Raw genomic sequence first — 22,819 nt, forward strand, 5'->3', positions numbered from 1 at the left:
TCAATGAAACCCCTAATTCTTGTGGTTACAGATACCTTTGTGATCACTTAGTATCAGTGCTGCCTAAATTTCTGCACCTCTCAAGTCGATTGTTTAGTAGACTTGGTTGCTTTACACATTTCTACTAACTAAACAAATCTAATGCAGGTTGACTGTGTACATTAAAGCACAGGGCCACAACATGCTGTTACCAGCCTACGGACGATGCCTGAAACAGGAAAAAACGGTTTCTAAAACAGTTTACAAATGGAGTGAAGAGGCCATCTCCACACTGCAGGACTGCTTTGAATCAACAGACTGGCAGATGTTTCAAGATGCAGCAGGAGACAACATACAGGAATACACAGACTCTTTGATAGGCTACATTAACAGTTGCACAGAGGATGTTGTTCCATCCATTAATGTTAAATCATTTGCAAACCAGAAACCATGGGTCAACGGTGAAGTGCTGGCCAAATTAAGAGCATGGACTGCTGCCTTCAACTCTGGTGATTTAACTGTTTATAAGAAGTCCAGGTATGACCTTCAAAGACCCATCAAATCAGCCAAAATTGACTTTAGGGACAGAGTGGAGTCAGAATATCATGGCTCTGTGGAGCAGTCTACACTTCATCACAGACTACAAAGGAAGGAAAAGCAGTGGTGTGTCTTTGTCTGCCTCCTTACCAGATGAGCTCAATACATTCTATGCTCGCTTTGAGGCAGACAATACATTTCCTGCTGTGAAAATACCTGCTGACCCTTGGTTCTAACCACACATGAAGTGAGTAAGGCATTCAAGAAAGTCAATGGCCGCAAAGCTCCAGGTCCAGATGGCATACACGGACGTGTCGTAAGGGTCTGCGCTGTCCAGTTAGCAAATGTCTTCACCAACATCTTCAACCTCTCCTTGAGACTTACAGTGATCCCCCCATGCTTCAAGCATACCACCATCATCCCTGTTCCCCCAAAAACTACTGTCTCCTGCCTGAATGACTACCGCCCTGTATAACTGACATCAGTCATCATGAAGTGCTTGTCTAGTCGACGGTGCGAATGGCTAGTCAAATCCCACATCTGCTACTCTCTGACTGACACCTTGGACCCATTCCAATTTGCAGATCCACTGATGACGCCATTGCAATGGCCATACACTCTGCACTAGAACACTTGGAGGGAAGAGACACCTATGTGTGGATGCTGTTCGTTGATTACAGCTCTGCATTTAACACCATCATCCCTACCAAACTTATAGCCAAACTGAAAAATCTGGGTCTTAACAGTCACTTATGTAACTGGGTCCTGGACTTCCTGACCGGCAGACCCCAGGTGGTTAGAATTGGCAATCACACATCCTCCTCATTTACACTCAGCTCTGGTGCCCCACAGGGATGTTCACTCAGTCCTCTCTTGTACTCCCTGTTCACATATGACTGCTCTGCTAAGCATAGCTCCAACATCATCATCAAATTTGCTGACGATACTACTATCCTAGGACTCATCACTAATGGCGATGAGACATCCTACAGAGATGAGGTTAATGCACTCATAGCATGGTATGCTGAAAACAATCTCTCTCTAAACATCAGCAAGACCAAAGAGATGATTGTGGACTACAGGAAGTCACAGAGAAAGGGTCATGTTCCCATTCACATCAATGGAGAGATAGTAGAGACAGTTAAGAGCTGCAAGTTCTTTGGCATTCACATCTCTGAGAATCTTTCCTGGAGCCTACACTCAGAGACCATAGTGAAAACAGCCCGTCAGCGTCTCTACTTCCTGCGGAGACTGAAGAGGTTTGGCATCTCCTCTAACATCATGTCAAACTTCTACCGCTGCACTATTGAGAGCATTCTGACCGGCTGCATCACTGTATGGTACGGCAACTGCTCTTCTTTGGACTGCAAAGATCTTCAGCGAGTGGTGAGAACAGCAGAGCTCATCACTGGACATAAACTCCCAGCCTTACAGGACATTTATCAGACTCGCTGCTTGAGAAAGGCTCGAAGCAGCATCAAGGATCGCTGCTCATCACCTGTTTGCCACACTGCCATCTGGCAGACGTTTCCAATCCATCCGATCACGGACAACCAGACTAAAGAACAGCTTCTATCTTCAAGCCATCAGACTACTGAACAATCAGCTAAAAAAATGGAATACATGCTGCTCTTATGTTTAATTTCATTGTACTTGCCCCTTTTTTTTATATTCCTTCATGTTACTCTGTGACACACTATAATGACTTTTTGGACATTGCTCTACTCAGGAATACACCTGAATGTGTACTGCTCTTAAGTTTATTCATTGCATCTGCACTGCCACCTTAATTTTCCTCTGTGTAGCTCTAGGTCACTCTACAATGACATTTTAGACACCTTTCTACCCCAGTAATCATAGTATTACCTCAGGACTACTTATGAACACTATAACTCTTAACACTGATTACCTTTATTGTACCTGTTACTTCCACTTATGGGCATTTAATGCTCTGTCCATGTCTTTATGTCTATGGGCACTGTAGTCACTCAAGAACCTCAGTGCTCTCCACGTACGTCTATGTCTTATTTCTTGTTATTGTCACTGTATGTCTGAGCCTCATCACAAGCATTTCAATGCCCAGTTTCCCCCAGTGTTAACTATGCAAATGACAAATAAATGCCTCTTGACTCTTGATATAAAAAAATGTGAACACATGATGTGACACATGATAAGTGTAAAGGTTTTCTGTTAACTTCAGTATTTAACAAGATAATTTTTCTTGCTAATTTTTAATCCAGCCATACAATATCTCTTTCATTTTCACAACGCTCCTCTTTCTCTCACATTTTTTCTCACATTTTACTATCACATCTGACTTTCAGAGTTACTTCTAACACATGAAGCATCCTTAAAAATGTTGCCTCCTGATATCATAAGCTTTGTGTTATTAACCAGCATTATGCTGCAAAAAGCATTAGTTCATCTAATTTCTTTTTTCACTATTGCAACAACATGACAAAACTGCCAAAAGTAGTATGTATGATATAAACTTTGTCTTGTTTACATCCCTTTTAGAGGCTTAGATGTATAATAATGTATTTAGGTATAGGATGGTAAAAAATGTGCTAAAAAGACATTTAGAAATGTATTTGTTGGTCATTTCAAGCTAATTTTGGCCCGTCTTTGTATTATAGATAGTTCATGACAGCTGCACAGGTGTCAGTGGATGTGCTTAGAAAGGACATTGACTCAAACAGAAACCAACAGTACTGTTGATTAAGTCAACAACACATTGAAATATATTTCCAGTTGACAAATATTTTGACATGACCTATGACCTTAACATAGTCATATACAATATATAAGACTTAAACTGAATAATAAATGTCTGTAGCTATTTTTTACATTACATTTAATTTATTTAGTCTGTATAAGAAATGTATTTGTTTAATGCTTAAACTGTATGTCAAGTCGTTTTAACATTTAATCTATAAAATGCACCCGTATCTAATTTAACCTTACTGGTGTAACCCTGTAGAAATCATTATTATTAGTAAAGTTATATAAGTTGGAATAAATAATTTCATAGTTTAATAAATAGAATTTGAGGTTAAAAAAGTTAAGAATCATTGACCAGCAAAGAAGTTGTGATTTTGCTCAATAAAAAAAACTGCATATTGTGTTATGTTCATGTTTTACATTTAAAAGGTTAAATATTTTTTGGTTAATAATCTTTGTGAAGATGCTTTAATGATGTCGGTAAGAATAGAAAGAAAGAATTACAGAAATGTTTTGCGAATTTATTTTATTTCTGAAAGTTTTGTAATGAGCCAATCACAGTTGAGGTCAAAGTACAAGGAAGGGAGAGGATCGCGAGATGCGTGAGATAGTGATGGCAAAATCGAGGCCTCGTGAACCAATGAAACAGTTGAACCAAATGTGCCATATTGTTTCGAGGCTTCGAATCAATCCGACACCCGTCTCAACGGTGACACCTAGTGGTCACTTGCAGGTGTTTATCTGAAACAACCTTGACGAGCCATTAAAAAAATGTGTTGTTTTTTTTTATTATTATAATGTTCTAATATGTGAAGCTTGTAACCTATAGGCTCCTCACTGTGCATAATGTTATTTTGGTCATGAAAAATTAATATTATTAAAAGAAATCAAGCCACAATGTCTCACTTTTTTAGAGATTTTTATTCAAAAATATTAATTTATCTGCTGTGGAAGGACTTAGCCTACTTCTTTTTTTACAGATAATTTCTCCAGCCTTTGAAAAAATCCTCTCACAAGGGACACTTGTTGCTGGCATACAAAGATATTTTTTTGCAAGGACATACAAATGAGGAAAGATTACTGCTCTCTCTTTCCAGTAAGTTAGTGGATCATGAGTTCTGGGCAAATACGCATCGTTGATGTATTTTTTCACTTCCACTGTGGCATCAGCTGTAGCATTGTGTATCATCTTGGTTTGATGGATGCGAGTATCAAAAAGTTCCCATAAACTGTCCTGTGTTTCTACTGGTGTTGATGGTGATGGTGATGATGATGATGATGGGTGTGATGTTGACATTTCTGGGTCTGAATAAAAATGAAAACAGCAATTAGTAACAAATCCTAAACTGACGGCATATATGAAGGATATATTATATTACATGATTCAGATTACATAACATAACACAGACTGAAACTGCTCACCAGGATTTGTGTTTGAACGCATCAGTGAAGCACACTCCAGTGTGATATGCTTTTCAGCTTCCTGGGCTTTGGCAGCATTTCCAAATGCCACATTTTTGAATCTTGGGTCCAGCAGTGTAGCCAGTGCCAAGGCTCTAAAACTCTCATAACCTCCACATCTGGAGTGCAGACCTTCTTGCAGATGTGAGCCTATGAGCCAAAACAGGAGAAACACATATTTATAATAATGACAATAATATGACAGTTATGGCCAATCACATGGGTAGTATGGTCATTGTGGCCTACCTAATTGAACAGTTGATTCCTGCGTTGCATTTCCTTTTTTCTGTGCAAGCTTGTGCTGCAACATCCTGTACAGTGGTATAAGCTTTGAAGCAGACACTCTCTTTTCCTCTGACATCTCTGTTGTTGCGAGTTTGAATGGTTGCAGTATTGACAATGATTGTTCAATAATGTCATAATCAATACTTGTCAGGGGAGCAGTATCATTGTTTAAGTTGGAAAGTGCAGCAGCCACTGGTTCACGTTGGTCATACAAGCGCTGTAGCATGTCAGATGTGCTGTTCCATCTCGTGTCAACCTCCTGTATCAGTTTCAGAGTTGGTCTTCCCATCAAGCTCTGCATCTCCACAAGCTTGTCCTTTGCTTTGCAGCTGGATCTGAACAACCCCACTATCTTTCTGGCCTTCTGGCGTATTTCATTGATGACTGGGGTTTGATCTAGTGCCTTTTTCACAATCAAATTTAAAGTATGAGCAAAACATGGGAAATGGCGAAGGTGGAGTAGCTGGGCACTTAGGATCATGTTAGATGCATTGTCAGTCACCATGCACTGAACTTTGGAGGTTATTCCCCACTCAGCCATTAGCAAGGCTTTAGCCTCCATGAGATGCTGGGCTGTGTGGGTTTGGTAAAACCTCCTTTCACCCAGTACAACAGTTACCATTTTTGCCTCTGGTGTTATGTAATGGCAAGTCACACCAAGATATCCATCCATATTAATGGAGGACCACATGTCAGCTGTAAGGCAAACAAATTCGGCCTTTTGTAGGTCCTCCATTGTCTTCTCCTTGGCTTTGTTGTACTTTTCGCTGACCATTATTTTAAGCACCTTCCGGGATGGGAGGACATAGCTTGGATCAAGCTTGTTCACAAATGCCCTGAATCCCTCATTGTCCACGATGGTGAAGGGCTGCAGATCCTTCACCACCATGTTTATAAGAGCCTCATCCAATTCCCTCTGTCTGACTTTTAAAAGAGAAGACAAAACATACTTTCAGACAAATACATTGGAAAAATACAGCTTCAATTAGTGCACATCTATTAAAAGTATAGCCTACTGGTTCATTATTTGGAAACCTTCCAGTGTTTATAATCAGTGCTTTATATAACTTATAAACTTTATAAACAGTGTCCCAAAAGGTTGTAATTATATTTCAATTATAATTATATCCCAAACAATGCATACCTTGCTTAGATTGTCACGTACGGTGATACAAGAAACACGGGAGAGATCCAAATGCAGGTATGCGGTTTATTTAGGGGCAATCCAAAAAGCATAAACAGTCCAGGCAGGGTCAAAACCAGAATATCCATACAACATGAAAACAGACAATAACACACGGCAAGGGCAAGACTACGGAAAGCATGAAACATACACAAGGACTCCGTGACACAGACTCAGACAGACCGGGTATAAATACACAAAAGGATGATGGGGAAACAGGAGACAGGTGGGGAACAATCAATTACCTAAACAAGGAGGAAGGTGACCAAATAAGGAGACAGGAAGTGATAAGGTGACAGACACCGTGAGAAAGGAGGACATCTAGTGGAAACCCAGGGACACAACCCAGACACTGTGACAGAACCCCCCCTCTACGGAGCGGCTCCCAGACGCTCCACGACAGACACAAAACAGACCAGGAGGGAGGCGGACAGGTGGAGGCTCAGGGGGAGGGATGGAGGGCCAGAAAAGAAAGACATTGGAAACAGGCACCAGAAAGTAACCACAAAACAGGAAGACCAGGAGGGAGGAGGACTGGAGGAGGTTCAGGGGGAGGGATGGAGGGCCAGACTACAGAGAGGAACAGGGACAGGAGTAAATACAAAAACAACAAACAACATGAAGCCCCCCAGGGCGGGGCAGAAGACCACCACGTCCTTGTGGTCGAGGCCAGAGTCCTCCAGGGCGGGGCAGAAGACCACCACAACCGTGTAGTCAGGGCCAGCGCCCCCCAGGGCGGAGCAGAAGACCACCATGTCCGTGTGGTCAGAGCAGAAGCCCCCCAGGGCGGAGCAGAAGACCACCACGTCCTCGTGGTCAGAGCGGACGCCCCCCAGGGCGGAATGGAAGACCACCACGTCCGTGTGGTCAGAACGGAAGCCCCCCAGGGCGGAGCAGAGGACCACCATGTCCTCGTGGTCAGAGCGGAAGCCCCCCAGGGCGGAGCGGAGGACCACCACGTCCTCGTGCTCGATTCCAGAGTCCCCCAGGGCGGAGCGGATGACCACCACCCCCCTGTGGTCGATGCCGGAGTCCAACAGGCCCGAGCAGCAGCCCACCCAGTGACTTGACTTGACTCTGAACGTCCAACGGTGACCCGCCCTGACTCTGGAAGGTCATCAGTGACTGGCCCTGACTCTGGAGAGTCCACTGGGACCTGACTCGACTCTGGACGGTCAACAGGAACTAGCCCTGACTCTAGACCGGTCTTGGGCACCGAATCGGGAACGGCATCGGGCACCGCCTCGGCCTCGGGAACGGCATCGGGCACCGCCTCGGCCTCCGGAACGGCATCGGGCACCGCCTCGCCCTCCGGAACCGCATCGCCCTCCGGAACAGCATCGGGCACCGCCTCGCCCTCCGGAACCGCATCGCCCTCCGGAACAGCATCGGCCTCGGGCACCGCCTCGGCCTCCGGAACGGCATCGGGCACCGCCTCGGCCTCCGGAACAGCATCGGCATCGGGCACCGCCTCGGCCTCCGGAACAGCCTCGGCATCGGGCACCGCCTCGGCCTCCGGAACAGCCTCGGCATCGGGCACCGCCTCGGCCTCGGGCACCGCCTCGGCCTCCGGAACGGCATCGGGCACCGCCTCGGCCTCCGGAACAGCATCGGCATCGGGCACCGCCTCGGCCTCCGGAACAGCCTCGGCATCGGGCACCGCCTCGGCCTCCGGAACAGCCTCGGCATCGGGCACCGCCTCGGCCTCGGGCACCGCCTCGGCCTCCGGAACAGCATCGGGCACCGCCTCGGCCTCCGGAACAGCATCGGGCACCGCCTCGGCCTCCGGAACAGCATCGGGCACCGCCTCGGCATCGGGCACCGCCTCGGCATCGGGCACCGCCTCGGCATCGGGCACCGCCTCGGCATCGGGCACCGCCTCTGCATCGGGCACCGCCTCTGCATCGGGCACCGCCTCTGCATCGGGCACCGCCTCTGCATCGGGCACCGCCTCTGCATCGGGCACCGCCTCGGCCTCCGGAACAGTATCGGGCACCGCCTCGGCATCGGGCACCGCCTCGGCCTCCGGAACAGCATCGGGCACCGCCTCGGCCTCCGGAACAGCATCGGGCACCGCCTCGGCATCGGGCACCGCCTCAGCATCGGGCACCGCCTCAGCATCGGGCACCGCCTCGGCCTCCGGAACAGCATCGGGCACCGCCTCGGCCTCCGGAACAGCATCGGGCACCGCCTCGGCATCGGGCACCGCCTCGGCCTCCGGAACAGCATCGGGCATCGCCTCGGCACCGGGCACCGCCTCGGCCTCCGGAACAGCATCGGGCACCGCCTCGGCATCGGGCACCGCCTTGGCCTCCGGAACAGCATCGGCCACCGCCTCGGCTTCGGGCACCGCCTCGGCCTCCGGAACAGCATCGGGCACCGCCTCGGTCTCCGGAACAGCATCGGGCACCGCCTCAGCATCGGGCACCACCTCAGCATCGGGCACCGCCTCGGCATCGGGCACTGCCTCGGCCTCCGGAACAGCATCGGGCACCGCCTCGGTCTCCGGAACAGCATCGGGCACCGCCTCGGGAACGTCCTCTGGGCCTTGAGGAACGGTAGACGCCTGTCTCCTCCTCCTCCGCCCTCTATGTTGGCGAACCGGTGATACCTTGTCTGGAGACTCAGGCGTTGAGTCGGCCATCTTGTGCTGTGGCGCTGGGCCGGCGGCCATCTTGTGCTGTGGCTCTGGGCCGGCGGCCATCTTGTGCTGTGGCTCTGGGCTGGCGGCCATCTTGTGCTGTGGCTCTGGGCTGGCGGCCATCTTGTGCTGTGGCTCTGGGCTGGCGGCCATCTTGTGCTGTGGCTCTGGGCTGGCGGCCATCTTGTGCTGTGGCTCTGGGCTGGTGGCCATTTTGTGCTGTGGTGCTGGCTCAGCAGCCATGACATGAACAGTCTTGGGAATCTCTAGGATCTTAGATAACATCTCGAAGTAATCGAGAAAGGTGTCAGCGGCCATCTTAGGCGTTCGTGTTGAGCTGGCAGCCATCTTGCACTGTGGTGTGAGGCCTTCCATCTGGCCTCGTGGTGCGGGGTTGGTGGCCATGCACCGCAGCGGCGCTGGGTTGGCGGCCATCTTGTGCTGTGGTGCTGGACCAGCGGCCATCATGGGCAGTGTCGCTGGCTTTTTTCTTCTGCCCTGGTGAAACGGCGGCTCTGGTCCCTCCCACGTGAGCCCCGAGTCGAAGGGGGGCCATGGTGGAGAGCGATGCTGAGCTTCCTCTCGCCCACCTCCTCCTCGGCGACCTCCCCTGGTCCCGCGAAACACGACCAGGCGGGTTCCCTCAAACCGATTGCTCCTCTCCCGCTCTGTGGCTGGGGAAGAAGCGTTAATCGACATACCGCTGGATCTCAAGGTGACGGAGTCCTTCTGTCACGTACGGTGATACAAGAAACACGGGAGAGATCCAAATGCAGGTATGCGGTTTATTTAGGGGCAATCCAAAAAGCATAAACAGTCCAGGCAGGGTCAAAACCAGAATATCCATACAACATGAAAACAGACAATAACACACGGCAAGGGCAAGACTACGGAAAGCATGAAACATACACAAGGACTCCGTGACACAGACTCAGACAGACCGGGTATAAATACACAAAAGGATGATGGGGAAACAGGAGACAGGTGGGGAACAATCAATTACCTAAACAAGGAGGAAGGTGACCAAATAAGGAGACAGGAAGTGATAAGGTGACAGACACCGTGAGAAAGGAGGACATCTAGTGGAAACCCAGGGACACAACCCAGACACTGTGACATAGATGGCCCAGCAGTGTCAGTAGCAGGCCTAGGTACAGGGGGAATGCCATCCTCTGCACCCTGCAAAATGGCAGGATGAGTGCTCCTCAAATGGCGCATCATGGATGATGTATTGTTGCAGTAGGCTAGCTGCCGATCACAATACACACATCTCACTTTATTTGGGGTTTCTAAATGGAAATGCTCCCACACCACAGATGTACGGCATCTCTTCTGGGGAGCTTCCATTTTATCTATCTATCCAAATCTATCTATCTATATATGAATCGATCTATGTATCTAGATATGTATCTATAATCTATGTATCTATCTATAATATATGTATCTATAATCTATCTATATATGTATCTATCTATAATATATGTATTTATATATGTATCTGTAATCTATCTATATATGTATATCTATCTATTAATCTAGCTGTCTATATATATTTATATCTATGTATCTATTAATGTGTCACTATATGTATACTCTGTCTGTCTCTAGCCTCTCAGTCAATGTGTTGTGTAAATTTAAATGTAAGTCTAAATTGCCTATAACTAATCAAATCGCATATGTCACTATATCACCAAAAATCCGCTATCTCAAAGTCAAACTCCTCTCACAAAAACCCACGAGGTCAAAATGCGTTTATTTCACTTTTATACAGATGTGCGATTGTGTGGTCTGTTCCCGACCGTTCCAATCAAACGCTGATTCGGCGGACCACACCTGATGAAACAATTAGTGAAACACTTCGAGGCTTCGTTTGGTCATAGTCACGTGACATGGGTGTTTCGAATCACGCTTCGGATCAGTGTTTCGACACATCTGCGCTTCGGGATCTCGCAAAGCTTCGGAACGACTGTTCCGCTTCAGCCATCCTTACTAAAAGTCAAAGTAACAATTATACATGCAACCCCATAGAACTATAGACATGTACAAACGTATCTGAATGCATTTTTAGGAAATGTTCTGTGTTACATATTTTCACCGATTTATGCCGTCCTACCGCGACTATTTTTGGCCAGGGACACGACGTCGCCGTCGGACCAATGTTTGCTGGGTTAATGTTAAAAAACCTCAGAAAGTGAAATTTTCATGTCATAGGACCTTTAACTGCACCACGCCACAACAGCTAAATTGCGCCTACACTGGACGCAACAGAGCAAGTGTTAAAAATAACTTTAATATGTTTTAATATGCGCCGCGAAGCAGACAGTCACTGAAAATAATTGGATAGCATTTTGTTGCACTGCTTCCCTCCAACCATACGCCTAGTTATCTATTGTGGTAATTTGCATGTCGTGTCAAAATGTTGTTGGTTTAGAATAGATAAATAACTCTTTTGACTCATGTACAATAATTTTCTTCCAAATACGATAATTTTGAACTTCTGGTAGATACTTGGACATTTCGAATCTGGCAGCACTGCCGTTAGTGTTTCTGTGAGTGAGGCGGCTAACTGTGAGCTGCTGCTCGTTATAACTGATTGCTTGGTCGGTGCCGAATTATTTTATATTTCCCTTTTAATTTTTTTTTATTTTGAGCCAATTTGAGTCGTGACATGTCAAAGGAGAACAAAAACTGTGAACACAAGAAGGGTCAGATGTGTTCTGCGAGGTCCTGCAAACATACTGGCAAAATGAGGTAAGAAAATAGCTATCTTTATTATTTTTTTAAAATAGTAAAGTATAACCAGAGTTTACAAATGGGTAGCTTAAAGGACATGTAACCTGCAGAAGATTAAATAAATACCAGTATGTGTATTTTTGCATTGCTTTATCACAGATGATCAAGTTAGATACTCACCTACTGTGTTGCTGGTAAGTTGTGATAATGTCTGTCTTTTAGAGATTTTTCCACATTTTCCTGATATGAATCCCATGCATTAGGTGTGTTATATATGTTTTTATTCTAATAATAGTTTCAAAGTGTTTTCTGAAACATATAAGTGCAAATGTCGGTACAATTTTAATGAATTAATGAAAATGAATTTAAAAATGAATTAGGATTGTTTAAAGCAGTGGTTCTCAAGTGTCAGGCCCCTCTCTAGTGATTACGCAGGTGAATCACTAAATTAAATATTAATGTTAATACATTTGAATTAATCTTTGAGTAAGGTTTTTTAAACATTTAAGTACAGTTAATGTACAGTAAAGTTATGTAACTTTTGTTATAACTTATTTAATTTAAACTTTTAAGTTTTCATTTACCTGTATGTACAGGTAAGCACAGTGTAGTGTTAATGTTCAAACTGTATTTCCCATGGTAAAGTGGCTGACAACAATAAATATCCTTATTAGAACAAAACTGCCAAATCTTTTGACTGTAGAGCTGTAGCTGAATAGTTAGGCCTACTACACTGCTGAAATTTAATGTTGGTCATTATGGTGGAACTTAATATTTAATAACAAATATTTTCTGAAGTGGTACTTGGTATAAAAAGTTTGAGAACCAATGGTTTAAAGAAATCTCTAACGCTGGGCCCTTGGAATTGTCCTACTCTTCCCTCCCCTTACAGCGGTCCTGGTTGAAGGTTCCCTTCTCGAACTGTGCAACACATTTTCACTGCACAAATGTACACATCTCTGATCTGTCAGCCGCCAGCCCACATCTGTGACAAAATTTGTGACACTCGTGGTCTTCGCAATCAAAATAAGACTAAATTCATCATCAAAATCAGAAACAACGCAGAACACATCGACAGAAATGGCACAAATAAAGTGGCACACTTCCACCAATGCAAAACACATCCACAATGCTAAATTATATTGCTCACAACACACGTACACACACACACACACACACATATAGAGGAATACATTTTTGAGACTATAAAAACTATTCTCTTATCATTTGTCAAATAAAATCATCCAAATGCAGAACAAACACAAATATAAAGTGGTGACACTGACACCGACAATGTGTACACACACACACACACACACACTTGTGAGGATATAAAACAACTGCTCTCTTATTATTATTTAAAAAAAATCATGCAAAATGCAGAACCACCAAAGAGGGAGAGAGAATGAGAGAGAGATGACAGGATTAGACAAAACAATTTAGCACGCACATTTAGGGAAGTCGTGGCCTAATGGTTAGAGAGTCGGACTCCCAATTGAAAGGTTGTGAGTTCGAGTCCCGGGCCGGCAGGAATTGTGGGTGGGGGGAGTGCATGTACAGTTCTCTCTCCACCTTCAATACCACGACTTAGGTGCCCTTGAGCAAGGCATCGAACCCCCAACTGCTCCCTGGGCGCCGCAGCATAAATGGCTGCCCACTGCTCCGGGTGTGTGTTCACTGCTCTGTGTGTGTGCATTTCGGATGGGTTAAATGCAGAGCACAAATTCTGAGTATGGGTCACCATACTTGGCTGAATGTCACTTCACACACACACACACACACACACAAACCTGCTCCAACCCCGTCTGCAGAAGTCATGCGGTTTACCATGCTTACTGCCTGCAATGCATTGACGGATAAACACCTGCAGTGCACTGTAAACGAGACTGTATGAGATGAAACCACCAATTATTGTTCCTCGTTGTTTGATTTTTTTCCCCATTTACTGATTTCTTTTACAAAATTTTATCTTTTTACTGCTTTATTTGCTCACTTGTTATTGCTGTTCAGTTCATGTGTTCATATGTAATATAACTGTTTATTTCTGTTCATTTTTGTTCTGTTACAGTTAGTTACTGAAATGTTGATTAAAATTGTAGAATTATATTAAAAATAGATAATTGAAATAAATGATAAAATCTTAAGACTCCAAAATTTCTCTTTGTAACATTTTGTTCAGGTTCGATTCTTATGGAAGCAGATTAGTCTCAAATATAATTCACGCAAAAAACATGATTCACACATGCGTAGACAATTTTACATGCATGAAACCTAATTCACGTACACACAAAAAATATCCACGTGCGTGAAAAAAAAATATATATATTCACAAAAAGCAATTCACATGTGCAAAATAAAATTATATACTCGTAAAATACATTTCACAAATGCAAAACACAATTCGTAGATATACAACTGTGCACAAAAACCTTTGAATGTTTAAAATGTATGAGTGTATCCTTGCATTTGAATGTGCAAATCGTCATTCACGTACGAATCGCCTTAGATGTGTATGTGTGTGTTTTGAGACTTTCCTGGCAGCATAACACTGGTAACACAGAGCAGTCGTACTCTTTAGCCAATCAGATTTAAGCTTACCAATCGACCAATCAGTATCACGTGAGGGCGGGCCTACCTGCATGTTACGTCATCAGCTTTCGACCAGTTCATGGCTGAGCAGGCCCAACAAGAGCTGCGGAAGTAGCTGGAGTCGAAGGTGTGTGGTGGGACGCGCCGGTTGGAGAGGACAGAAGTTTTTGGACGAAGCGAAGGCAGATTGCAACCGAACTGTATTGTGAGTGTAACGATGGGAGATAGCTCGGATGGTAGCGATAATTATGGAAGGGTTTCAGATATGGAGATTAGCCAAACAAAAAAGGCAAGGAAAAAATCTTGGTCTGAAGCGAGTAGTGGAGGGGAGGGTAGACAAGTTAACAAAAAGATTAAAGCTAAATCTAAGGGGAACAGTAGACCTGACTTAGATGATAAGCAGGAAGAGTGGAAAGTTATTATCACGCTCAGTAATGATAAAGGTCATTTTCACCCAGTTCAAGTGACCAAAGCAATTGAGAAGGATATGGGGAAAATTAAATACGCTAAACTACTGAATAACAGAAGAATTCTAATTTCAGCAATAAATAAGAAGCAGCAGGAAATGATTTTGAAAATGAGTAATCTTGGTGGTGGAAAGATTAAAGTGCATGTACCAGGAATGGCAGCAAAGCTAAGAGGAGTGATCTCAAATGTTCCACTGGAAATGTCTGTGGACGAGGTAAAGAGTGAGATTAAAGGTGGGAAAGTATTAGAGGTGAAAAGGCTCCAAAGCAATAAAAGTGGTATTAAATCAGACAGTCTATCTGTATTGCTTGTTTTTGAAAAATCCTTACCTTATGAAGTTCAAATAGGCTGGATCAATTACAAAGTTAGGGAGTATATCCCTCAACCATTGAGATGCTTTTGAGTGCCAGAGAATGGGTCATACAGTACAACAATGTAAATGGAGACAAAGATGTGCGAAATGTGGAGGAGACCATGAATATGGAAAATGTAATAAGGATACCAAGCTAAAATGCTGCAACTGTGGAGGTGAGCATAGTGCTGCATATGCTGGATGTGTGGTCCAGAAACAAGCTAAAGAAGTACAAAGGTACAAGGTTGTGAATAAGATGTCATATGCAGAGGCTATTAAAAACATAGGCAACTATGAAACAAAGAAAAATAGTCAAATAGAGAGTCATGAAAACCTCAATGAAAATGTAATATATGGAGCAGCAGGCCTACCTCAGAGGTTAAACATAAAGAGATGTCAGCCAGGAAAAGTAGGCCCAATACCCATTGCCATACAGCAACCATGTAAACATAAGTGTATAGTGGAGGAGAACACCTTGATGGTAGAAAAAAAGAGCTTTGTAGCTTTTATATGTAAAGTTGTGAATGTTGCCACACGACAAGAAAGGAAAAGTGACAGGATCAAGACAGTGGTAGAAGCTGCAGAGGAATTCTTGGGTATCAAAGATTTAAAAGCAGAAGATATACATGGCATGCTAAGCACTAATAATGATGGAGGGTCTCAGAGTATTACTTAAATTTATTATGGTATTCCATCTGTTACAATGGAATGCTAGGAGTCTGACTGCAAATGGACAAGAATTTAAGAAGTTTATAGTAGAGTCTGAAGTCAAACCTGATACTATTTGCATTCAAGAGACCTGGCTAAGGCCTCACCTTGATTTTATTATACCTGGTTATGAGTCTGTTAGGTTTGATAGAGGTGGGAATCAGGGTGGAGGATGTGCAACATTTGTAAGGAATGGGATACCATTTAGAAGAATAGAAACTACAACAGAAATAGAATGTGTAATTACTGAAATTTATAAATCAGATGGACACTTAGTAGTAATAAACTTATATAACCCTTGTAAATCATTAAACCTAGAAACATTAGAGGGAATAATAAGTAGACAAGGGAACCGGAAAGAAATATGGTGTGGAGACTTCAATGCACATAATAGTCTTTGGGGAAGTAAGCATACAGATAATAATGGAGAAGCAGTGGAGGAAATGATGGATGTTAGGCAATTAGTTTGTTTAAATAATGGGAATGGTACAAGAATTGATATACGTTCTAACACACTGTCTTGTATTGATCTCACTCTGGTCTCTAATAAAATGTCACACTCTTGTGAATGGAAGGTGATAGAAAGTACAAGTATTGGAAGTGACCATTTTCCAATATTTTGCTCTATAAATATTGAAATAGATCTCCAAGAAAGGCCTAATCATAAGAAATGGGAGTTTGAAAAAGCTGATTGGGAAAAATTTAAAAAAATATGTATTTCAGCAGAGACAGTCTCAATGCAGGGTGATATTGAGGAATGTGCATCTGAGGTTACACATTTAATAATGAATGCAGCATTAAAAAGCATACCATTTAAGTCAGTTGGGGGGAATAGGAAAATGGTCCCATGGTAGAATGATACATGTACAAAAGCTATTAAAGAACGAAATCGGGCAATGAGAATGTTAAGAGGTAATTTGAACCAAGATAACTTAATTGATTATCAGAGGAAAAAGGCTCAGGCACGAAGAATAATTAAGAATAGTAAACAAAATGCATGGAAGAACTATTGTTCTACTATAGGGAGGGAAGTTAAAATAGGAGAAGTGTGGTCAATGATGAAGAAAATGAGTGGGAAAAAAGTTTATACTAAAATACCTGTATTAGAGGATGATGGAATACTGGCAATAACAGATAAAGAAAAGGCAAATGCATTGGGAAAGAAGTTTGCCAGTATTCATAGTGGGGATCATTTGGATGATATACATAGATTACATAAAGAGAAGGTTCTTAAAGAGGAATGTGAGGAATGTACTATGGATGCAGAAATAAACTTGAATGAACTAGTGATAGTATTAAATGATATTAAGAATACTGCTACAGGAGAAGATCAACTAAGTTACATCATGTTCCAGAAAATACCTGGGAAAGTATTGCAGATAATATTACAGTTATTTAATAAGATATGGGAAGACGGTAAAATACCAAAAAGCTGGAAAAGAGCATTAATATTGCCATTTAATAAACCTGGGAAAGACCCGAATAATGCTGGTAATTATAGACCTATTGCCCTTACGTCACATCTCTGCAAGTGGATGGAGAAGATACTAGTCAGAAGACTTAACTGGACCCTCGAATATAGAGGATTATTCGCACCATATCAAAGTGGATTCAGGAAAGGGCGTTCCACAATGGATGCGGTGGTGAAAGTAAGCAATGAAATAGAAAAAACTTTTAAAATGAAAGAAATAATGAGTATTGTGTTCTTTGATATTGAAAAAGCTTATGATTCCATGTGGAGGGAAGGGCTGTTAATTAAAATGAACCAAATGGGAATTAGAGGTAGGTTTTATAATTGGGTCTTAGACTTTCTGTCAGAAAGAAGATTTAGAGTTAGAGTGGGATCAGGAATTTCTGAGGAATTTGAAATTGGTAATGGAATTCCACAAGGTAGTGTTATTAGTCCAGTTTTATTTAATGTTATGATCAATGATATTTTTATGAATCTGGACAGAAGGATTGGATCAGCTTTGTATGCAGATGATGGGGCCATCTGGGCAAGAGGACGAGATCCTATAAGGGTAAGAAATAAAATCAAGGAAGCCATAGGAAAGGTAGAACAATGGTCTTATAGCTGGGGCTTTAAGCTTTCTCCAAGTAAGTCTTGCCATATGATATTTACAAGGAAGAAAGGGATAGAAAAACAGAACCTACAGTTATATGGACATAATATGGAAACAGTAGATCATTTTAAATATCTTGGTATGTGGTTAGACCAAAAGGGAACATGGAAAATACACATTGAAAAGGTGGAATCAAAATGCAAGAAAGTCATCAATTTAATGAGAGCAGTAGTGGGGAAAGACTGGGGAGCAAATAAACAATCACTAATATATATTTACAGGGCTTTAATGAGGTCAACAATCGATTATGGATGTTATGTATATGGAGCAGCAGCTAAAACACATTTACTGAAGCTAGATAGAATTAGTAACAAAGCATTGAGGATATGTGCAGGTGTAATGAGATCAACACCAATTAAAGCAATACAGGTTGAGTTAGGAGAAGTGCCGTCAGATCTGAGAAGAGATAAGCTCATGCTTACATATTGGAGTCGCTTAAGTGGATGTGGACATGAAAATCATGCAAAAAGTGTTATTCAAGAATGTTGGGAGTATAGGTCTTTTAAAGGTAATGGCTTTGGATGGGTAACAAAGACAAAATCAGAGGAATATAGAGTGAAAAATATATGGTTTAATTCACCTATACCTATTAGTAATATACCTATATGGTTATTTACCAAAACTGAGATAGACTTAAACATTTTGGAACTAAAAAATGAATGGGGAGAGTGAGAAAGGACACCTGGCAAGTCAATATATAAGGAACAAATATTATAGTTACTTAGAAATTTATACAGATGGATCTAAGGATGAGAAGGACAATGTAGGAATAGGAATATATATACCAACAATGAACATAAGTATTGGAAAAAGATTACCTGATCAGGCTTCAGTGTATACGGCAGAGATGATGGCGATTATTGTAGGACTACAGTGGGTTGAGGAAGTAAAACCAGACAGAGTGGTGTGTTGTGTTGATTCTGTAGCAGCTTTATATAGTATTCAAAATATGAAATCTAGTAGAGAAGATCTAATGCTAGAAATCCAACAAAGTTTATTTAGATTACAGAGACTACAGATAGATGTGAGATTATGTTGGGTACCTGCTCATATAGGAATAAAAGGGAATGAGGGAGCAGAAAAAATCGCAAAAAAATCAACCAGGACAAATGATAAAATAAATATACCCCTTGGAAAAGGAGAGGCTAAGGCAATAATCAAAAAAGAAATTATGAAAAAATGGCAGGACAGGTGGGATGTGGATAAAAGTGGAAGGAAATATTACAGATTGCAAAAATCTATTAATGCACAGGGGGTGAATAGAAGTAACAGAAGAGAGGAGAGTGTTTTAACCAGGCTAAGGTTTGATCACACAGGATTAAATAAAACATTGGTTTTAATGGGTAAAAGCCAATCTGATGAATGTATAGAATGTAGGTCCAAGGAAGATGGTGAACACGTATTATTGCATTGTAAGAAATATAGGGATGAGAGGATGAGACTAAATCAAATGATAAGTCGGGTAGGAAGAAAGTGGAATATTGAAGGTTTGTTAGGCACAACAGGAGATGGGGTAAAGGATGCACAGAAAGCAGTTGTACAATATTTGAAAAATATTGGAATATATAATAGGATTTAGGTAGTATTTTTTTTTTTTTTATTATTTATTTATTTATTTATTTTTGATTGATGATATAGTCATGATAATATCTTCTCATGTTACATACTCCTATACAGTAGGTGGCGGTATGCACCTTTATAGTCATGGTTGCAATCTGCCATAAAACGAAAAGAAGAAGAAGAAGATGGCTGAGCAGAGGTAAGTGCAGTTAATCGTTCATTTCTGTGTTAACTGAAGTTAAAGAGTTCGAGATCAGTTGAAGCAATAGTTTATGAACTATTAACTGATGTAAGCAAGTGTTGTTGTAATCAGATGTCCCATATCGTGTCAAAAATGAAGAAGAATGATGCTTGTTTTGTTGTATTTTAGCTGAAGGTACAGACAGCTCTCACAGCTACAATCACGCTAATGATTGCAAAACAATCATCTGTGGTCAATACCCATCGAGATTGTTCTTTAAATAGTGAATAGACCTATTTTAATGAGCAGCCAGTGTTTTTTTTGCCATTTGTGTATGATGTTAAATTATTATTAACACTTGTTTCCCTGCATTTTTCAGGATTACTCACCTTTGGTGTGACATCTGGATAGCAGTCACGAACATCTTAAAGGCAGGGTAGGTAATACATGTATAAACAACTTTCTTCCAAATTTGTTTAAACTTTCTATATATATCAATGCATAATTTAAATGTAAGTACTCTGATAAAAAGAGTATAAAAATCGAGTGACTTTAGACCGTTTAATCTGTATTAAACACAGCTCATTATTTCCATTTCGGGATGAAACATAGGATTGGCTTAGGCGACTGTCACTCTCTCGCAACCATGGCAACCACCCTTTTGCCACACATGACCTGCCCACTTGCACGTGCACGTTTGATTTGAGGAAACAGCACGTTTGATTCAACAGGCACGGATCCTAGGAATACCAAAACAATGGCAGAGAAACAGCAAGCAAAATTCACAGTACCAGCCTATGCAGTTAGTGAAGGCAAACCAGGCAAAAAAAGGAAGACAGTAACAGTACAAGAAAAGGCAATGAAACAAAGAAATAAAACGCGAGTTAATATCGGCGTGGCTTTCCAGCGATGGCGAGAACTGAGGGAACTCAAGGGGCTGAAAAGTGACTCCTTGATGGCTTTATTTCTGCTGGACAGGTAAATCTTTCTTTTTGTATTTTGATCATACATATTTTTTTCATGAAGCATGTGTCATTAGCACACGTAGCTGCGTAATATAGCTAACATAACATTACTTAGCGAGCCGTAGTAGAGACGATAAATAATCTATAGGAGCCCAGAAGGGAGGGGGTGGAGTGAATGGAAATAATGAGCTGTCTTTAAAACAGTCGTGAGAGGTCTACAGTCACTCGATTTTTATACTTTCTTTTTCAGAGTACTTACATTTTAATTATGTATTGATATATAAATAAAGTTTAAACAAATTTGGAAAAAAAGTTTTTTATACATTTTTTTACCTACCCTGCCTTTAATTCATGTTGTTTCTTTATATTCTCTTTTATACTTTTTTTGTATTTATGTCTTAATTGGTAACACTTTATTAAAAAGTTTCATTAGTTAACATGAACTAACAATGAACTGCACGTGAACAGCCTTTATTATTTTTTGTTAATGTTAACATTTACTAATACTTCATTAAAATCTTGTTAATATTAGTAAATGCACTGTAAACCAACACTGAACAGCTGTATTTTTACCTAACGTTAACAAAGATTAACAAACACAGCAACAAATGTATTGCTCATGGTTATTTAATACATGAACTAATGTTAACTAGTTATTGTACCTTATTGTAGACTGTTACCAATATATTCAACATTAATTTCCTTATGCTGTATTGTAATGTCAAGGTTTTTAAATAAGGTTTTTATTGTATTCTTAAGGTCTCACAGGACAATATTGTGAAGCATTCATTTTACTTTGCCTAGTAAAATAGGCAAATCTGATTTTATGCTGATAAGACAAAGGTACTTATCATAGAGAGGCAATTAAGATTATGCGACTAAGATTACTCAGTAAACTCTATTCAAATACCATCACTTAATTTCCCACATCCTCTGTCTGCACCTCTTGTACTATAGGGTTTTAGTACTTTAAATATCAGGACACAATCTTATATGTCCTAACAGAGAGGTCTACTGATGACCGGACTGAACACAATTCATTTTTTAACTTTTCACTTGATGTATTGCAATTATATTTATATACTTTAAAAGCAAAGTACACTCTGAATGGATCTCACAACTCCTGAAGAGACGTATATTTCTCTGTACTGAATATTGTGCTTCACAGTTTAGACTGTCAGTTCATGATCATATGTAACAGGAACATTAATCATGATCAAGTCATTTTATATATTTTATTCCCAAATGATTCGGAAACTTTCAAATTAATAAAACGTGTACAAATTGAACTATGTCTGAATCTTTTAATTCTTACAAGAACATTTAATAATGCATGCATAGCAAGGCTTTATTCCTAAAGCGTGTACATATAGTCCGCAGGAGACAAATTAATACAGTAACAATGCATCACTTTCAACCACTTGTTGAAACAACTGTCAAAATGGATTGCTTGCAACATGACTTTTTATAAAGAATTACAGTAGAAATGGTAAGATCACAGTACTGGTTGTCTGCATCTTCATATATCATCTGTCTTGGAAATCTGAAACAATAAAACTACATAATATATGCAGATCAAAACATGTCTTCTATATGCATGTCATTACATACATTATCATCAGTTGAATGTGTGGTGGACAGGACATGAAAATCCATCAGTACTAAAAATAAATGTTTATATTCACATGTCGACTAAACAGCAGTTAATAAACTATTGCTTCAACTGATCTCTAACTTCTAAACAGAAATGAATGATTAACTGCACTTACCTCTGCTCAGCCATGAACTGGTCGAAAGCTGATGACGTAACATGCAGGTAGGCCCGCCCTCACGTGATACTGATTGGTCGATTGATAAGCTTAAATCTGATTGGCTAAAGAGTACGACTGCTCTGTGTTATGAGTGTTATGCTGCCAGGAAAGTCTCAAAAACACACACACACAAATCTAAGGCGATTCGTACGTGATTGACGATTTTGTGCACAGTTGTATATCTACGAATTGTGTTTTGCATTTGTGAAATGTATTTTATGAGTATATAATTTTATTTTGCGCATGTGAATTGCTTTTTGTGAATATATTTTTTTTTCACGCACGTGGATATTTTTTTGTGTGTACGTGAATTAGGTTTCATGCATGTAAAATTGTCTACGCATGTGTGAATCATGTTTTTTGCGTGAATTATATTTGAGATTAATCTGCTTCCATAGATTCTAATCATAAATGTAACATTATTGAAAAACTTTTTTTAGCAAAAAAAAATACTAAACTTTGACAAAAAAAATATATATATATTTATAATTATGATTTTTTAATATTTAGATATGAATCCAA

Source organism: Carassius carassius, chromosome 7, assembly GCF_963082965.1.
Source record: "Carassius carassius chromosome 7, fCarCar2.1, whole genome shotgun sequence".
In the NCBI taxonomy this organism is placed as follows: Eukaryota; Metazoa; Chordata; class Actinopteri; order Cypriniformes; family Cyprinidae; genus Carassius; species Carassius carassius.